Source organism: Amblyomma maculatum, chromosome 8, assembly GCF_055883805.1.
Source record: "Amblyomma maculatum isolate TAMU_Amacu chromosome 8, ASM5588380v1, whole genome shotgun sequence".
NCBI classification, from domain to species: Eukaryota; Metazoa; Arthropoda; class Arachnida; order Ixodida; family Ixodidae; genus Amblyomma; species Amblyomma maculatum.
In genome coordinates this window covers 117,680,982-117,701,937 of record NC_139351.1, presented here as the reverse complement: position 1 = coordinate 117,701,937, position 20,956 = coordinate 117,680,982, and the positions used below count along the sequence as shown (strand labels likewise).

General features: G+C 45.6%; 1 protein-coding gene across 1 annotated transcript in view; it reads left to right on the top strand.

The window, feature by feature from the left end:
• The window catches only part of LOC146182297 (tyrosine-protein kinase transmembrane receptor Ror2-like), a 502,076-nt gene that overhangs the window by 237,895 nt on the left and 243,225 nt on the right, over positions 1-20,956 (top strand). The window lies entirely within an intron of this gene.

Below are 20,956 nucleotides of genomic sequence, written 5' to 3'. Positions count from 1 at the left end.
ATTAAAGACAGACGTTGCTCCATTATCTAAAGTAGACTCTATTAGATTGGCTACACTCGTGCAGACTTTCTTTTTTCTATGAATCACCTCTCGAATTTCGTTGAAGGCGCAGATAGACTTCTCCGCACTATTGGTGTATACACAGCAAAACCAGCTTTACAGGTTTCATTTCTGAGGTTCATGACGGCCATAGATTTCGATACGTTGGTACATTGGTATGGATTTAAGCCTTGTTCAGAAACAAAAAGAACGAAAAAGAAAACTCTGATGAGAAAAACAAAACAAAAAAGAAAGCAAGGGATAATGGTAGGCATGCGTCGACCATCAGCAGTCCCCTTCCCGCGCCGTCCGTCCGGCCACCGCGCGCGCGCGCGCGCGCACGCACACACACACGCACGCACGCACGCACGCACGCACGCACGCACGCACGCACACACACACACACACACACACACACACACACACACACACACACACACACACACACACACACACACACACACACACACACACACACACACACACACACACACACACACACACACACACACACACACACACACACACACACACACACACACACACACACACACACACACACACACACACACACACACACACACACACACACACACACACACACACACACACACACACACACACACACACACACACACACACACACACACACACACACACACACACGCATGCATGCAGGCACGCACATATCATTCAACTTCGCTGACACAGCCGCGCCGCAAGTGCTTTGGTCCCAGAGTTCCCCTTAACTCCATTCCCCGACGCCGCAGCGTCTACATGCTTTTAGACAAGCGGGTCAAGCGATTGTTAGCCTACCCCCTGCAAGCGAGTTAACTCTACCCGCTCTTCCGCCTACTTTACTCTACCCGACTGCGTATACATGAACCCGACAACTTGCTTTTTACTGGACAGGCTTATTCGTCCCGACTATGTCAAGTTCATGTATAGAGGGCTAATGCCAATTTAGTGCATGCTGTGGGAAATGTTGAGCGCATATTTTGCCACTTCAAATTACCATGTCTGCCTTTGCTCTAAGTGGCTTCGAGACAAGCTCCTAACGTCCTACTAATGAAATTCACTGCCATTTTAGGTTCGTGAAGGCACTTTCATCGGCGCGATGCAGAACGTGAGAGGTTGTAATTGCTAGCAGAGAACTTACCTTCTTATTATCCGTTCCTTCCCAAGCGGCTAATATGAAAGCGATTTTATTCGCGCCACTTCCTTTATTAGAGGGTGACAGAGAAGTAGAAACTTTCTCTAAAGATCTTGATAATCTAATGTATGCGTTCCGGATCGTGCATTTCGTCGTCAGGGTGTTGCCCTGCCATTTATTTACTTGATTATCATTTAGTTATTTGCTGTCTCGCTACTCGGGCCTCTTATTGCCCTTGTAGTCGTTGCAGTTAACTTCCGAGCCAAAACTTTCTGAAATCATGCCTAGTTTATGTTTGTTCCTTTAATGCGATCTCATGTAGACCCTCTAAGCGTTTTTTTTTTTTTTCTTATGAGAAACAGCGTATCTTAACCGGCGTAAAGATAGGGCAGACGCAGGACGGATGAGTTTTTAGTGCCATTCTCAGCACAGTGAGGGGCACTGCCTCGTCATACAGCATTTTGAAACCGCACGTAAAAACTAATAAGACCAGTTAGTGTGGGACGTTCTGTGGTGAGATTTCGTCACCCATGCTTTCGGAACTTGGTATGTATGCTATGTCAACTAGCCCAATAGGCAACTTTGTTAGAGAAGTTCGACCATGTCATTTGCGTGTCACAGGGGTCCTTCGCTACTGCCAGCAATCACTGCTTGCTAGCCTTTGAAGGATTCATGCTGTGTTAACCATTACCAACTAGCGTCATCGGTATTGCGTCAGTAGTGAACGCTGCGTAATTCAGCTTGGTTTTTTTTTTTTTTTCTGTAATTTTGAGAAAACCGCAGAGTGCGCACAGATGCCGCGTGAACGCGTTGGTAGTGATTGGTCCGGTTTCCATTTGCGCTTCGATATCTGAATTGCAGAAACCTTTCTGCACTCACTAGTTGTGACGGACATGCGAAGTAGTTAGCATGTATCAAATGTTTAGAATTCCCTCCGCACTTTTGCATCCTCGCCGTTATGCGACCAGTGGAGTTGACAGCGGCGTGAAAAAAAAAAAAAAATACATTTCCCCTTATTTCCGGAGCTGAGTGAAAGAGAAAGAGGAGAGGGAAAGAGAATGGACGTTTTCATTTCATTTTATTTTCATGTATACAGGAGGACATGAGGGATGAGCGAAAAATCTGCATTAAAGCAACCTGACAAGGATCTCACCCGCTCAAACATTGACTTAGTTTTGCTTCAACCGCTTGATATTGATTGTTAACGCAGAGAAGGTCTAGTTTACGACAGATGGCTTCGCTCAGCAGAACACTCCGCGTTGTCTCGCCTGCTTCCGGCGTCGTGTCGGAAAAAAATTCTTTAGTGGATAGAAGGGTCATGACATCAGAGCCACATGATTCTGCGCGGGAATTTCAAACTCCTAAAAACGCTCACGTGGAACGTGGCTTCACGTGTGAAACGATAGCGATTAGATTGAAGGGCTCTGGCTAAACAATGCATGCAATGCTATTGAAGGTAGCCGCGTGTCTCAAATGATTTAACTTTGCAAATCCATTTCGCTTAAATAAAACTGGCAAGGATTTCAGGTTCCGGGTGGGATTCGAACCCGCGACCTTTTGGTTGTGAGCCAGCTGGACGCGCTACTGACTGTGCGCACGTACAGCGCGAAGGATAGCGCGCACGGGCCTTGTTTATTCTCTTCATTTGTTGCGCTCGTTTCGTCTCGCAAGGTTTGTTTTATTGTGGTTGTACACAAACCAGCCCACAAACATCGTTTTTGTTCGAGGGTCCTTTTTTTCTCGCTGTTATTCAATATAAGATATTCATGATAGCGCTGTGCCAGCGTTCTTTACGCGCGAGCGAAAGCCTATCTCGCCTCAGCTTAACCCTTTCTTAGGCCGGTTCGGAACGGATTTTTTTTTTCTTTTTTTATTTTTCACCCACGCTTGAACGAACCTTCGAAGAGCACCGGCTTATGTGTAGGCGCACTCGAAATTTACAAAGAACGAAGGTAAGAATAGCGAACGTTGTCCCTCTCCCTGTATGCCAGAACATACTCGATCTGGTTTGGCGAAACCGGTAAGTTCCGGAGCGAAATCCTAGAGAGAGCACAGCGTTCCGGGGTGAAGTGGAAAGATGGGGACGGGTTGTAGCCGAGTTGATGTGATGGCGTGTTATAATACAGCAGCGATCCATCACTTCTAAGTCTTATCGCACGGGTTGACGGAAGACGCGTGCGCGCATGTTTTATTTCGGGCTGTGTTTGCGGCTCGTGTCGGCGCAGCGCGTCCTAAGAGGAGCGGGGGTGCGCGGCTATCCAGGTTTGGCTGTAGTGGCCGTGGGAACGCGTGGAAGATCCATGTCATCACTCGCTTCTTTTTTTTTACTGCTTAGTGTCTGCTTGTAGTATATGGGCAGGCATGCCTAAATGTGAATGCGCGCGAGTGAGCGAGTGTCTGTTTTTCGAATAGCTTAGCGTTCGTAGGGCCAATCTTCTGATCAGTGTGACCTAATTTTAATACTGCCGTGTTTTCTATTGTCTGGTATAACCTGAGTGCACTATGCGCTTCCAAACAACATATTTTTAAGCGGCGAGGACCATCTATAAGCGCCTACTTTGCAGTCAGTAGACTGCTTTGGTAGCTGGGGATAAAATGATTTTCTGTTCTATGTTGTCGGCGTCCTTGATGTAACACAGCACCACTGTGGTTGGTTCGCATGCGTTGACGTCACAGCACGCGCCTATTTAATGTGTCATGCATGGCGCCACTACAACGCACTATGTTTACTGCTCCGAAAGCAAAGACGTCACCACTGACAGTTGAGTGACGTCACGTGCATTCTAGCAGAGATGACAGATAAACATTATGCACTAGTATATTCACCGATACGTAACTGCTTCCTAACTGATCGCTCTCAATTCACTGTTATCGAAAAAGGCCATTCTCCCACAACAAAAGTCTTCTCTGGTGTCCCGGATGGCTCTGTGCTCGGCCCACTTTTATTTTAAATCTTCGTTAAGATCTTCCCTCCCCGGTATTTCATTGGCAATTCGTCTTTTCGCAGATGACTGCGTCCTGTACCGCCGCATAGCTTCCAATAATGATCAGGAATATCTCCGAAGCGACCTAAACAGAATTGAAAACTGGTGTTCTACATGGCTAATGACACTCAACGTAACAAAGTGCAAATTCATGCAGGTAACACGCAAACGAACTAACATAGACTACGCGTATAAGCAACCTCCAATGAAGTTTGCTGTGTCGATCGCCGCGCCGTAACACATATCCTAGCGAGAAGAGCAAACACTTCTGAGGCGGCTTTTTAGGGCGTTTTCACGCCACTTGCATGGGCTTACAGGGATAAGATTGCACTCTCTGTCAAAGCTTTGCGTGGCGTGTGTCAGATAACTGGGCTACATCGAGAGCGCCTGGGAAAGGACGTTATCTGTCACAAGCCTATCGCTGATGCTGCTGAACATGCTCGGTCGTTTATCTCGAACCAAGCGGCTAACAGCAACATTTTTGAGCCACGCTGTGGGACAATTGCAGCGCTACCTATGCAGTGCAGGCTCCCTATTCTCTGAATTCAACCAATCTCACCCAAGTCGAATCATGCCGGTATCTTGGAATCCATATCACCAACAACCTTACCTGGTCCGAGCACATCACAAAGATTGCTGCTGATGCATCGAAAACATTCGGCTGTATCAGACTTCACCTCAGTTTTTCCCCTTCTTCCATTCGCAGCCTAACCTACAAAACGTTCGTCCGTAGCAAACTAGAATTTTCATCCTCAATTTGAAACCCACATCAAGCATACTTAATTAATAGCCTAGAAGCCGTCCAAAACCGCGCAGCCCGCTTTATTTCCTCCAACTATGACACCCGCTCTAGCATTACCAGTATACAATTATCTGTCGACATTGTGCCTCTCGCGCAAAGGCGTAAAATTGCCCGTTTATCATTGTTCCATAAACGGTACTATTGCTTTCTTTTACTTCGAGACTCCCTTTTGCTCCCTCCCCTCTAAACATCGCGCCTTCTTTTTGAACTCCATAAGCATTTTAAGACTCCATGGCTCCTAAATCGAATTTAAGAAGTCATTCCTGCCTCTTGTCATTGAAGAATGGAATTCATTGCCCGAATGTATTGTAATTGAACGAGATGCTTCTAAATTCCGGCAACTGCTGTCTTTACACTTACAATCCTAATGTGGTAAGTGTTGCCTTTTCGTTTTGTCATTGTATGATTCACTGTAGCTGTCTGCTTGATTGATACACATGTATTTTTTTCTTCCTTTTTTTTTTCCCTGTGCATTGAAGCCTGCCTTACATCGATTGTTTCACCTATTTCGTTTGCTTTGACTGAAAATGCCATATCTTATTCCGATGTCTCTTCCCCCCCCCCCCCCCCCCCCCCCCCCCCCCCCCCCCCCCCATGTAATACCACTCGTAGGGGTCTTTAAGGGTCAATAAATGATGATAATGATGATGAAACAGTGGCCGCTGAATGTTAGGACCACACGGTGGTGATCGTAATGCCAATTTCTTGTTCTTCAAAGTGACACTGTGCCATGATGTGCCCAAAGCGATTTTCTCTACCTCCCTCCCTCTTTTTCATGAAGCTACTCGTAGCCATGCTAGTGTCGGGCTTCCGTTCTCATCACGCGGCCCACTGGCATCAGGTGTTGTTTCGTTTTTTTTTTTTTCGCAACATTGTTCGCGCGTCTGCTCCGATAAACGAATATACCTCATGTGGCTGGTTATTCTGGTATGACTTTCATCAGGCATACCTGTCATCAGTCTGTGCAAAGATAGCGAAGTTGCAGATATATTCGCTATATCGATATCATAAAGTAAGGCTACTCTGTTTTGTGCGAATGATAAAATATAATATGTGCTAAAGTGCCCATTTAAAAACGCCCAATTCAGTGCTTACAAAACCTTTTTATTGTGATTATCATATGACACGGTTACTATGTTCTTGGTGCAAGGTCTTCTAGTTTTCAAATTTCACAGCCAGAAATATGGTCTAAAATTGCGGTAGTATTGAAGCTTGTCTCCGCTGTCATTTGTGCCCTTTCCTTTGAACGCGCGTTTCTCTCTGCGCGGCGCATACGGAACACATTTTCTTGTAAGCTTATGCGAGAATCGCGCAACCTCCTCGGCAGTTTATTTATTAAATGCAGTTCTACGATTTGTTGTATTGCCACTCTAAGGAACTTGTGTTCAATAGGAAACGCATTAGCTAACCGCCGAAATATAACCACGCTGTATTGACTGTCTTATGCAATCATTAGTCAAGGAGGCGCATTGTGATGGGAAAACGTGCCCGTGACTTGGCGCCGATGTTACGTTCCTTTTATTTCTAGTTTCTGGCCTAAACTAAGTCTAGCGCTGATAACTAGCGGCTAATATCCGCCCAGCGCCAACTATGTCCTGCCAACTTCGACATCATTTGTCACAGCCCACCACAGCCGTGGCTACTTTCAAGCTTGACCGACCTCGGGGTCACGCATGTGGGGTAAGCTCTTAAGTTCGTGCGCGTATTCTGCTCCCCACGTCGGCAAAATAAGCTTAATAACTGTGGTGCTAGTTGGTTTTTTTTTTGTGCTGTTTTTCTTTCTCCAAACGTCATCCATCGTTCGAACTAGCTGTTTCTGGTATTTTCTGCTACACGTCTGTTGCCTGAAGAACTAAGCGATATAGAAAAAAAAAAGCATGCAGCAAAGCATGTAGCAGTTTCCTAAGAAAGAAAGCCAGTAAGCACTGTATGGATGCTCACCAAGCCTAACTAGTATTGCACAGTACTGTGGATTCTATGACGCTGCCGTGCGCCAACTAGTATCTATAATTACCCGAACTGCCCACATTTTAGAGAGGGACGCAGCAGTTAAATTTGATTATTGTTTCCTCTTCGACCCTGTTACGTCCTTTCTCCTCTGCTGCGTGGAGGTGCATTGCCTCAAGTAAGGTCGAAAAAAAAGAAGCGAAAATACGGCGCAGAATAGGAGTAGAATGTGAAAGAGCAGGATGTGAAGCGCTCAGACGGAGTTTTTCGAGCACTGGCTTCCTTTTTTCGGCATTTCGCCTTGATTCGCTTGTCGATTGATTATTGACATTTGTTATCATAGATAGAGCTCTCACCGGTGACATCAGAACTGACGTATCCAGTAGTGATAAAGCGATGATGTCCAGCAGCTTTTAATGGAGTCTAAGCTTTGTCACTCACTCTTTTTGGTGTCATAGGCAATGCTAGCTAAGAGCAAAATGGGAGAAGTATGGAATGCAGTTTAAAGCCCCTGGACTGGAAACATCGCTCGAGCCAGTTACGAATGCCGCCAAGAATGGGATTTGCATAAAATTTCACATTTTATTTTAGTTTAGTAATGGCTGCATAGAAGGTGAGCAGCTAAGTTCTATTACAATCTATTCTTTTAGCCACCCATGACTGGTTTCGGAGACATCACACCAATGACCTGTTCCCGCTTATATCAGCCACCTGACTTGGATGGAAATAGTCGTCTAAAAAGCAAGGAAAAGACTTGCTTAAGTTTCCTCAGGACATCATGGCATTTGGCGAGACTCAGTGTGCAACAGCACGCTATAGCGTGCACGCTCTCATTCCCGTGTTTGGTTGGCCTCTCAGCGGCCGCTTGCGGTGACGTGTATCACTTTCCCCTGTGGATCGGCCGGAAATGACGGCTTTGCTAGGAGCTCTCCTTCTTCGCTCGGCGCATATCGAGTCGCGCAACTCGTTAAGCGGCACTCTGCGTTCTGCTTGGGTGCCTGATGCCAGGCGAGGAGATGCCGTGATTAATTGCACGTCCGATGGCCTGGCTCCGTCTTGCTTCTTCTTCTTCTTCTGCCTCGGCCATTCGCCTCATGCTGCTTTTGTTGCCCATAGCCGAAGTAGCAACGGCACCATCGTCGAGACGGGCTTGCCATCACTCGTTGACTAATGAGCGCGTGAGGCTGGATACTCTGGTGTAAGGCGTCTGCTGGACGAATGACTCCCGCCGGCTTGTTCCTTCCGCTGATACGCGGCCGATGGTATTTCTTACCCTTGGCGCCGTTTATGCTTTTATTTATACGAGAGCGGCTGTTATACTCAGTGTGAAGTGTCCGCGCGCGTGCACATGTATGAACCCCGCAACAGTAACACATACGTCCGATGTTTCATTTTCAACATGAGGGTTGACTCATTGCGTACTTTATCAGCTGTGCTTTCTACGCCCTTATCCTCACGTCAGCCCGACTTTCCTCGGAGTTGAAGGAGTCGTCATTGCCTCGTAATATATTTTAAGCGACACCTCTAAGGCCTACTTGTTTCTCAGCAATACTATTATCTGCCTGGCTGAGCCATAAGAAAAGTTTGAACCGGCGTTGGCCTCATTCGGCAATATCCCAGTTTGTGCGTGTGTGGTATGCATGGACCCTTGGACGAGTGCTGCCTGGGGCCGTGGGAGTAAGGTGCGTTTACGAAGGAAAGGGTCGTCAGGCTGTTTCTATCGCGTATATTACGGCTCCTGAACTACATGGGAAGCAGCAGCCCCGTCAGTATCGTCGTGATCTCAAATATAGACTATGTATAACTGCGGGGGTAGTATACAAGTACAAAACTTAGTTATAGGCAATTTTTTTTAAAACGTACGATCTTAAATTAATAGTTATTTAGCTTGTTTCATTTTGCTTTCTCCCTGAATTTTTCTCACGTTCAGCGGCCATGCGAGCAATAGCTGCTATCGTAAACAAACGTTTTTCTTCTTTGTTTGACTTTTTGAGCTCAGTACAAAGTATAGGAGGAGTCACCGAACACGTGGAGTTCTTTTCACGCAAGTCCATTGTCGAAGCTTGTCGCTCTGCAGTAGACAGAGGAATACACGCAGTTAATATTGTGAACATATTTCGCTTGTATCGGGCTTGTTCTTTCTGTAACGTGCTCTCTCAAGCACAAATATATAGCGGTTCTATTAAAATATTATGTCCGTCGTATCCAAAAACACCAGTGAAGTTTACTTTGGGTGGCTTCACAATTGGAGGATTTTCATTGGCCTTCACAGAGTGATGAGATTGATTCTTGAAAGCAGAGTTTACGGGCGTGTTGTCTGCTTTCATTTACGACTGCGTTGTATGCGTATAAAGTAATTATGCACGGAAATCCAGAAAGCAAAATAAAAGTGGCAATACAGTTTTGCAGAACGATCTTTCGTGCTTTCCATTTACTCATTTTTTTTTGTGTGTTAATTTCAGGAGCAATATCCGCTGCAGAGAGAGAGAGAGATAGAAAGAGAGAGAAGGCAAAGAGGTTAACCAGGAAAGCTTCCGGTTTGCTACCCTGCACTGGGGAAGGGGAATGAGGAGTTTAAAGGAGAGAGATAGAAGAGAATGATAGGAAAGGTAAGGCGGCGAGGAGCACAGTCACAGTGTGTCAATCAAGTTTGTGTCTCTCATAAAACACATAAGTGCTTTGAAGGCTTTGCCGTTTTTCTTTGCAGCTTTTCTAAAAACATGCACTGTTTGGAGAATGGACGTTGGTGGTTTATTTGCAGGTTTTCCTTTTCGTTCATGCTCTGAGGCGAACGCTTCGCCTTCAGTACCGCGCGTTAGCTTTCAGTTTTCCGCGCGTTAGTGCTCAAGCTGCGTCGATAGGTTCGAGCACCACCTTTTAGAAGCGGTAGTTTGCTTTAATTACGTAACACCGTGTACACAAGAAGCCGTGGCAAAAGGAATACGGTGTTATTTAGCGGTATTACAGGGCTCTATATTCCACAAATCCATCTTCTAGCGGGGCATTAAAATCGGAATCAGTAACGTGGCCTAGCCCACCCGATGAGTGAAGGAAACCGAATGAGGTCAAAGTGATAAATTAATCGTCAGGGCTGAATCCCCAGTTCCTGACCAAATTTTTCTTGAAAGGAAGAAAAAGAACATTGTCTTCCCTCCTCTGGGAGCTCATATCAGCAGGGGCGGCTGCACCTCGTCAATAGGCAGCGGCAGACAGGCAAGGTTCAAACAGGGCTTGTTTGTGCATCACTGAAATTCACCAGTAATAAAAAAATATAGCTTCATAAATCCAATCAATCAATTTTTATTCATTTTCTTTACAAGTAAACTGAGGGCGCCAAGAAAAAGCAGTCATTACAACCGCAGCCATTACGATCAGTGTCCTTGATCCCGTTCATTCATCTCAGCGGATACTGAAAGAGTTGACAAGGGGTGACGTAGAAACGTTGAAGGGAAAGGGGATAGGCGGGGTGAAAGCGATCCCCTAGGCGGCACCCTGTAAGCCCGAACCTTGCCGAAGAGGTTACTTTTTGTTCGACGCTTATGATTTTTTTTTTGCTTTTTGCTTGTAGTTTTTTTTTTTTTTTTTAATCTCTCGCGTTGATCCCTTATTTCGAAGTTGTTTCCAGTGACACTTTTTCCCTTTGGGCACACTTGCTTGTTTCTTTTTTGTTTTGTTTTGTTTTTCTAGGTGGTCGAAATATTTTTTTCTTTGGCGTAAAGGTTACATTACTTGAGAGCTTCTTTCCTGCGAATAACCATCCTGTATACCGCATGCAGCGCATAATGAACACAGCGAAGCGAAGAAGAGGCACGCTCAGGGGGCAGGGCTGTGGTCCAGGACGTCCCGTTTTGTAAAGCAGTTTAAAGCAGCCTCAACGATGTATATGCGTTTTGCGTAAGAGTTCGTTCAGGGTATTGGACCTTCACAACTCTCGAGGTCCTCTGAGCTACAATGGAATCTATTCTAATGCTGCTTGCATTGGCGTTGCGGGCGGCAGTGGTGGTCTGCGAAAACCTTCCACACGGGTCACGAATTCATGCTTCTGCTCTAAATCTACATATATTTTGAATATCGTATGATATTGCGGGGTCCGGTACGTATGGTTAAATGACTAAAGCTTTAGATGGCCTACGGCGTATGCTCTGGCAAAGGGCTCCGGACTAACTTTGACCTTCTGGAATGTTTTTAACGCCCAGCGGCATCTAGCAGCAGTCTTTTGTGTTCCGTATGGATCGAATTGCGGCCACCACCGTCGTGGCTTCAACTCGCCGCCTCTGGTTGGGCAGCTGATTCCCGTACACACAAGCTTGCCACTGCTACGAAAACCATTCAGCTTTCTTACAGACCTTTCAAGCGCTACTCTGTAATGATAGTTAATGACAAAGCGCTACTGTGCAATGTAAATGACAATAATGATAAATATCGTCATCATCAGTCAGATAGTGTCCGCTGCAAGACAGAATAGTTTCCGAATTTTCCTAGGTATCCCTGTTGTGCCCCAGCTGCGCCCCTCCCTCCCACACAAAAATCTACAACTCACTGTATATTGTAACATAGCGTATATATTCCATTTATTATGTTATTTTAACCTACCCTGTTCTTTCTTCCTGTCGCTCATATCTATGGTCTCCTTCTTTATCGTTTCTTGCTATCACTTTATTTCTGCCGCCCCAGTTCAGGTGCTTCAGATATCAGATAGCAGATACTGGGGCTGGCACACGTCTTTTTTTGTCATTTATTTTATTTTTAATAAATAACTACCTACTACTATCCTCATTTCCCTACACGCTTCCTTGGCGTCCCTAATTCCTTCATTAATTCATGCTGCATGATTATACCATAGGGGACCATTGGTTACTAGACAGTGTCAGTTGCGTTCCTCGGCTTCCTTGTGCTTGCAGCTTCAGCGGTTAATATTTATATATAAGCCGCGGCGAGCGGCCATTTTGGGGGCAGCTGAATCTTCTTTGCTCTGGTATGTCTTCCCAGAGCGAGTAACAGGTGGCGCGGATACCTCATACTCATGTCGACTGCTCTTCTTGGCCGTTTCTCGCGAGATTAACTGTACTTTTAATTAAGAGTCTACCCCCTGAAGAAGCACCGCAAGAGGGAAGGGGACTTCGTTTCTTCGGCTACAGCTAAGTCGTATCGCCAGTTTTCCTGCGCTAGGGCAGAAGCATGCCGCAACTTTCGGGGACAAGCTTGCGAAGAAGACGATCATGTTCCGCGAACATCACAGTGATCGCTGTAGTGGAAGAGTTAGTCATAGTCCACCCGCAGAGATGGCCGTGGCCGCCCCTGTTCCCGACGCGCTGGCGTCGTGCCTGTGTCGCGTTCCTCTCCGGCGTTATGGATGGGTCGGGTGAGGCTTTGATTAATTGCGAGCGCCGGAAGGATTCTGCCGGTTCCTCGCGGGGTGGGCGAGTGTTTTAATATAATAAATTATTCGCGCCGTCGTGATGGTGGTAGCCTCCCCCTCCCTCTCCTCTTTCACGCTTCTCCCCATCCCCCATACCTCTTTGCCTTGCTCAACCATGTCCTACTCCGCACGGTGGTTGGCGGCTGTGATTGTTCCGCGTCGCTCGCGGAGAGCTCACTCACTCGTGTAATTGGAAAATTCCTGCCGCGGCTGTTCTTGTTCTTTATGACATCCATGTCGTCGTCGTGGTCGTAGTCGTGTATGACCCGCGTGGCCCCCTGCATTTGCTTCACTTTCGCCGACATTTTTTTATCTTTATTCTGTGACTTTAATTCTTTTTCGGTAGGATGTGTTTACTTTGCGTATAACTGGATATCTCATTTACTGCGTACTTTCGCCTTGCAGTGCATTAATTTTGGGTACCGACCGCTCGAGTACGTTAAATGTTGTATGTATACTAACAAACCCGTTTAGTGCGCAATATATTACAGGTGCCACAGCAAGACGACGGTTAATCACGTCCCACCGCTGTAGCTGCGTATGGTTTTGATTGCGGAAAGCAAGTGCGTCGTCTTTCAATGCAGATTTTGCAGCGTACAGGATCTGTTGTGCTTTAACCATGCTCTGTGCTGAATTTATTTTTGGCTTTCCCCACAAGTAATATATATATATATAAACACTGATTCCATCATCAACAAGGTGCCTACTTGTTGATGGAATCGGTGTTTCTTGATCTCTTGGGGGTTCTAACTAGCAGACATTCATATTACTCGAGAACATGTTAGGTTAAGTATCTATTTAAGACGTGAATGGAACAAGAAGAAACAAGCCAGGAGAAAACTACAACACTAGTAAACCATTGATCAGACGAATTCAGCTCCGTTCAGTTGAAAGCGCTCACTTTTATAAAAGCCCTATGTCTTTATTTTTGGGAAGGACAGCAAGGAGAATGATAACAGGCGACACTTTACACGAAACAGTGATTATGGAAAGGAAAAAGAATGTTTTCGCCAAATAATCAAAGATTGGAGAAAGGATATCGAGGAAATACACAATCAAATATTTGGGAAACGAGAGCTTCCAACCATTGCACGGAAGTCACTTAAGGCGTTTCATTCATCGGTTCTGCTGAGGCGCCTCTTCCGAACGCCTGAAGTTCAGACAACTGTTTGGCACCCGTCACGTACAAGTCGATCACCATGTTCTGCTTCTTCAAAATGAGCAATGCACTTGAATGGCGTGAAGAACGCGTATACATAAAATCGAGAGGACACAAAAAGCGCCTTTGCAACAAAAATGAATGACAACCGTCAACCGCGTGCATTCACTTTCAGACATTGTGGGTACCGTAGGCCTGCGCCCCAAAAAGACGTCCACGGCAGGAAAGGGATAATTAAAGGAACAGAGCAGGCGCATTGGTGGCGGCACCACCGACAGCAATATAGCCGCTGCCGAGCGACCGGGGCCCACAGTTTCACACCGGGCTCAGCGGAGTACGCGGGTACGAACCCTACCGCCGAGGACTGCGTTTCGACGGAGGCGAAACGGAGAGGCGTCCGTGTGCTGTGCGATGTCAGTGCACGTTAAAGATCCCCAGGGGGTTGAAATTACTCCGGAGCCTTCCATTACGGCACCTTTTTGCCTCTGTCTACTTTCCCTCCCACCTTCCTCATTTCCCTTACGGCGCGGTTGAGGTGTACATAGAAAAAGTGTGCGAGATGCAGCGTCTTTCCTTTGTTACAAGTCAATTTATTATTCTTATTATTATTATTATTATTATTATTATTATTATTATTATTATTATTATTATTATTATTATTATTATTATTATTATTATTATTATTATTATTATTATTATTATTATTATTATTATTATTATTATTATTATTATTATTACTACCTGGGGTTATGCATTTCTGTACAGAGGACCGAATAGTGCCCCGAAAGGTTGAGCGAAATTCACACGTGTTCAATTGCTCATCGACCTGCGTAAAGCCTGGTTTGGTTTGTGGGGTTTAACGTCCCAAAGCGACTCAGGCTATGAGAGACGCCGTAGTGGGAAACGGAAATTTCGATCACCTGGGGTTCAACGTCCCGTCCACTGACATCGCGCAGCACATAGGCACCTTGCTTTTCGCCTCCACCGAAAAGCAGCCACCGAGGCCGGGATTCGATCCCGCGTCCTTGGGCACAGTAGTCGAGAGCCGTAACCAACCACTGCGCCGACCCGGCGGGGCACCTGCGTAAACCCTATTTTCAGCGCGAATTATTTACTTTTCAATTCAGTCGCTCCACGCCTGACGTCGGATTCATTCCACCAGCCCTCATTTCCTCGACTGTCTGGTGCCACCGGGTTCTCCGCTGGACGAGAGCCTTAAGACCGTCGCGATAATAACAGGAGGAATCTAGAACACACTTTGCTTCGCTTTGCGCGTTTGTGTCCGTATGTGTGTGCGCGCGTGCGCTCGCTCGAATGTGTATGTCCACGTAATAGTCCTTTGTGCGTGGCCAAATCAGTTCGCCACTTGCAACAGGAAAGAAAGGAAGGCGGGAGAGGGGGGAAGTGAAAGAGAAGGGGAGATGCGGAACTGTAGGGGCTCAGTGTGGAGCCATCGACGGCGCCGGTTTCGCTTGCGCGTCGATACTTCCTCCTCTGCTCCTTCTGCATCTTTACTGTGAACTGCTAATGGCCGACCGTTTTGTCTCGGACACTTGGCTGCAGATGCTTATGGAAAATCGAAGGCTCGTTCTATTATCCCGCCCAAGGGAAAACAGTCGGGCCTGGCGAAGGCTATTCGGCCGCGTCTTTCTCTGTGTGCGGATTCTATGTGTCGCGAGAGTATAGCCCGTGCGTTTCGCTGGCGCCGAATCAATGCCTCCTCCTCGTTCAGTGTCTCTTTTCCTTCCCCTTGTTGCTTTGTTGGGGTTTCGTAAACGGCCAAGTCTTTCTTCTCGTGAAGTTGTTGCTGCCGCTGATGCCGCCTTGTTTGGCCGTTGATTTAGTGTATTATCGCGGCCCAGTACATAAATGCCTTCTTTATGTTACATTTATTATAAGAATTCCCCTCGACCTAATACTCTCCCTTCTATTTCTGTCGCTGAACGCGATGAGAGCATGCAGTGAGATTAAATTTGTAGGCTTTTGTACGTTCATCACGCGTTTGGTTTTTACTTCTCAGTATCCGCGATAACTTCTTTAATCCGGCCCCACTCACCCTTGCCGCAAATAAGCCATATGCCATTTTTTGTTGAGATTTTCTTTTTTAACTTGCTAACGACTGATTCGATCTACTTCAGAACAATTCCACAAAAAATGCATTAGGAGCACATACACGGGATGGGAGTTTGTTCTAACTCGGCTGCCAATAAATATAGAATAGATTATAAACGAGCCCGTGCAATAGTTTAGTTTCTACTGCGTCGTCGATGAGCGCCAGCTTTCGTCATCCGTATGGTACCGGCCTCGTTCGTGGTTCGTAAAATTCCTAACTCTGACTTTTTGTTTTCCGCGGAAATATTTGGCTACAAAATCGACTGCTTACCTTCGCTGGAAACTGCTACTAGTGCCAGGCGTACATTGATACTAAAACTAATTATTTGCCCTGAAAGCGTGCAGGACCTCTTGCAATGTCTAAGTTGAAGACTGAAAAAATCTACGAGCTTTTAGGCTCGTCCGGCGCGAACTACCAAAGGGTACCTCTCGTAACGTCGGGCGTTCAGCCGAATAACCTGTTTACGCTTCGCGAAATAAGACTGAGTCTTCGCGCCTTCAAAGTGAAATTATAGCCTTCGCTAGTAGGGAGCTTCTCACGAGTGAAATTTTCTAATTTCTCTTCTCGTGCTTCAGCTCTCTTGTTTAGTTTCATTTGTTCGTAATATCACCCAGCGCGCGGCTAACGCGTGTTAGCTACTGGACAAGGTGGACGTAGTGTGAGAAAACGACAGCAAAATATTTAGTAAAGGAAGAAAGACTGGAAAGCTTATCTAGATAATGGACATCTGTCTCTTTCTGTTTCAGTCTGCGTCCGTGTGATCTTGCAGAATACAGAAAAAAATACTGTTACGTGGTGACATGACAAGCGATGGAACGCGGCGACACAACACAAACAGAACGACGTGATGGCATGACGGTGAAATATGCTTGAATGACCAGCGGGCCTAGCGCAAGCACCCAGCCCCGCGCCACTGCCCTCTTCGTCGTCTTCGTAGCAATACGTTTCGAAACCTCTGGGTATAGATTCCAGGGAGAACCGTCAGAACTAGAAAAAGAAAAAAAAAAAACCCTAAGAAGCACTTGGATCTCTCGGCTGTGCTATAAGGCGAAAGCCTTTCATTGCGACTCTTTGCACTAATTTGCCGCCTTTTCACTCATTTGTTTCTTCCTTTTTGTTCCTTTTTCTCTTTTCTTGCTCTTTTTTTATTTTTTACTCTCCACTCCTGGCTCCTTTGATCGTTTTTGTCTTTTTTTTTTACTGTTTTTACTTTTACTTCTTTTTCACTACCTGTTTCCTCTGTTATTCTTGATTGACTGTTTTCGATGTTGTAACGTAATTACGAGGCTTGAAATTAAAGCTTTACAACGCGTTTGCACGTCTTTTGCGCAATTCTAACGTCTGTGGCTGTTCTGACGCCTCCGCAATATATCGATGCCCATAGCTATTTCGACGTCAAATTTACTTTTTTAGCTCTAATTAATTAATTACTCCACAGAAAGGAAATTTTGCACATAAAGACATTTTTCCCCCCGTTATCTTATACAACCATGCATTTACTCATAAATTACGTCATTCTCCGACATTGACGTGTGACACCCACTGCGGACGGTTAGTTTCTGCGCACGCCCATCAGCCTAAGAGGTTTTCACCTTAATATCCGCGAAAGGAGACTTAGGCGGATAACACATGAATACGCGTTATATACGCGAACATAGAGGGAGAACGGACGGTGAGGGGGGAAAAATACGAAAATATATTCCAATAAGGAATTGATGAGGGAATTGGCCAAGTGAAACGGAAGTCCCTTGTGCACGGGAGAGCGGGAAAGCGGGCCCAGAAAATTACTAATTCAAACAAAACGACAAAGAAAAGAAGGAGGCCCAGGTGGAAACACAGATCGACGATTGTCCTGCTGATCGATGAAGCTTCGGCACTCGATTGGCCAGCTGTATATGTGCACACAGGATGGTCGTTGGAGCCCAGGGTGCAGAAAGGAGAGACGAGCTGGGGGGTCACAGCTGCTGAGGTGAGTTAGTGGGACGCCTTGGCATAGCTCTCTCTACTCTGGAGAGGAGCTCTTAGCTGCTGGGCGGCCGGGCGACCGAAAGTGCGTATGGGTCTCTCTCGGGTTATTTTCTGTTTTTATTATTTCTTCGTGTTTCTTTTTTCTTACGGCAATGGACAGCGTTATGTTAGTCTACTGTTTTTTTTTTTGTTGTTTTTTTAAGTCTACTAGGGCGTGTGTAGCCGCACTTTGTACGCTGCGTACAAGCGGTGCTTTGTGGAATTGTATAGTGCACCGTTAGTGGGCTACACGTGCACCAATACAGTAAGGATTAACCTGATATTAGCTGCGAATGAGTAAACAATTCATGTCAGTATTGAAAAAAAAAAAAAAAAACCCGCATAGTGCATCTAATTATCTACTTTTATCCCGAGCCTTAGATTGTAAACGAGGAGCGTAAACTTGAAAAAACAAAGCTTTTTGGGCGGATTGTTGGAAATGACTGCGAGGCTGTGACCATTTATAACACGATCTAGACTGTAAAGACCTCCTTCGCACTTCAGGAGTAACATCACCCGAGAGGTATACTGCGTGGGCGCGGCCATGCATCTTTAGTAGAAAAGGAGGAACAACCCTAACCCACAGTCCGTGGTTATAAATCAAATATGAACATTATGTCACAGAAGTGGCGTGGGCGTGAGGAAGGAAGGTTTAATGGGTCCTGCATCGGGTTCTAAGTGGTGTGTGCTAGAAAAAGGAAGTTGCTAATCGTGATTCACGTGAGAAATCCTAGCCGCGTCATCGTTTAGATCCAACGTATAGCATCGCTACTGTAGTTTTCTTTTATTCTGCTGCGCACTGCACATTCAGCGAGTTTAGGTTTATGTTGCAATCGACCCTGACATAACCGTACAACAGGTGTTTTCCTCAGCGTTGAGACAGCGTGCCTACCGCGTGACCTTATCCATACCATGTGATCACAACATCACAAAGATAAATCGAAATACAAGGATAAAAACACTCAATAAAAATAAAAAAGTTTGCCGCGTTGTTGTGCCAACAGATGGCGTCATCGATCAATTTGCATATATCGGGCATATTCATAAAATTTCAATGGCCGATATCCATGTTGAACAGATAGAAGTTTTTTTTTTGCATTTTTGTGCTATGCTCAGTCAATAGACAGGCATTGCAGACGGGTCAGAACGCGTTACCATATTAGAGTTATCACAACAAAGAAGGAAAATCATTCTTAGCGCGTAGTTTGCATCATTCTGTCTCAGGTTGAGAAAGCGGTAGTAAAATATAAGAAAGGAATCTTTCTGTTTTTCTTTATCGAGGTGGACTTGTGGCGATGATCCTTGAAGCGAGGCATTTCGGTGACAATTCTGCACTGGTCGCCGTCATTCCGAATACCAGACACCATTCAGCATTGTAGAGTTTCCGTCACGAGGAAAGTCGAAACGCGATCGCCCATCTCTGGCTCCTTTCGGCGCGTCCCTTTGATATGCCGCCGGCTACGAAAATCGAGACCACTTCCTCCGCGGTGCGCATGAACTGGACGGATCTAGACGGGGAGAGACAGTCGGGTACGCATCCTGTCTGGGCGTTAGGAGACACCCGTCTTCGAGCGAACGAGCGCGACTCATATTCTTCCTGTCTGCACGAGTCTCGATGACGAAGACGAAGCACGTACGAGGCATCGATCGTCTCCCTGCACCTGTGCCGCTTCGTGCAATACCCGATTAGCCTAATCATAGCCTTTTAGTATATTTTGCGCAGAAGCCCATGAATTAATAGGTGAATTAATCAATCAACTTGTCGATAGCAAAGAGCAAATCAAGACCACCATTATCATCTCGGGATGACATCGTTATTTTAGCGCGCTTTTTAGGCGCAGATGGGACGATCTCTTCGCAGGTAGCCTTATCATTTTTATGCCTTGAAGCAGGAATGGAAGTTGTTGCTATCTGCGGAATCGACTGATTTGTTTTTGTTATTGTTTTATACAGGAAAGATGTTGACGCCTTTAGGCTGCGCTTCATGTCTACTCGTCTTCACTACGTTTTTAACGCCTGATATGCACGCTTTAACTGAAACTAGTAAAGTGCGGAGTATTATATCACAGGCAGACATTTACACGCTTGCACCAACACTGCTATATGGGTGTTATATATATATATATATATATATATATATATATATATATATATATATATATATATATATATATATATATGTATTAGTTCCATTTCCACTGCTCACTGATCCGACGCGCAGAGTGGTTTTGTGTGTCACGTAAAATGCGATCGTCCGTGAATTTCGCGTTGTTCTGCAACATTTAGGGAACATCTAGACATTGGAATGCGACAAGATGCATCTAACTCTTCTTGGCAACTGCCCAATAGAGAGCTGATTAGGAGAGTCGGTAAGATGCGTTTGTGACTCTCAACTTGACTAAGAGCGCTTCCTGTATACAGGTAAAGAAAAGGGGTTGGAACTTTCCTTGATGGTAATTGTTGAGGGCTGAAATAGTAAATAATATGAGCGGTTTAAAGCGCAGAAGAGGGGATAGGTGGGCTTTTTTGTTCAGGACCATGGTATACACAGCGCTGACCCAGGACGAAACAAGCAAACCGCATCTTAAATTGCGCCCCGTGTGCAGAATATTAGGCTACACTTAGGCGACTGATAATCACCGAAACGTACAGCCTTTATCATAAGTTCGCAGCCCAGAGGGGCTGCTTTTAAGCCTTATAATAGAACTTCTGTAATAATCGTGGAAGTCATAGCCACTGAAGAGGATAGGACGAAACGTCTTTTTGCCTTAGGTAAGCATGGAAACCTGAGAATGAACCACATAGTATTGCTCAGAAGTAGACCCCCTGGGCTGTAAACGTTTAATAAAGGCTGTACGACTCGACTACATAAATCGCTAGGCCGCTCCTGTCAGTATATATGCACTTCGGCTGAACTGCAATCTTCGCATTCGCCATATTGAAAACTAGAGAACTAAGTCTAAGTCTAAACTAAGTAAGCTGAACATAGCGGGTAAATCATTCTAAGTAGCCAAGCAACAAGAGGGGACGTTGCATGAAAGGGGGAAATAAGCAGCGCATTCCTTCCCATCTCAATTGGACTGCAACGTAATTGATTTATATTATAATAATCATCATCACCATAAAATAATAATAATTCCACTAGAATGTCAGTAACTTGAGTTGTTTCTCTGACCCACTCTGCGCTCTTTCTACACAGTACCCCTAACAGTACCCCTACCATTTTTCGTTCCGTTGTCCTCAACTTATGTAGAACCCTCTTCGTTAGCCTCCTCGTTTAAGCCCCATAGGTGAGTACAGGTAAGATGCAACTGTTGTATACTTTCCTCTTGT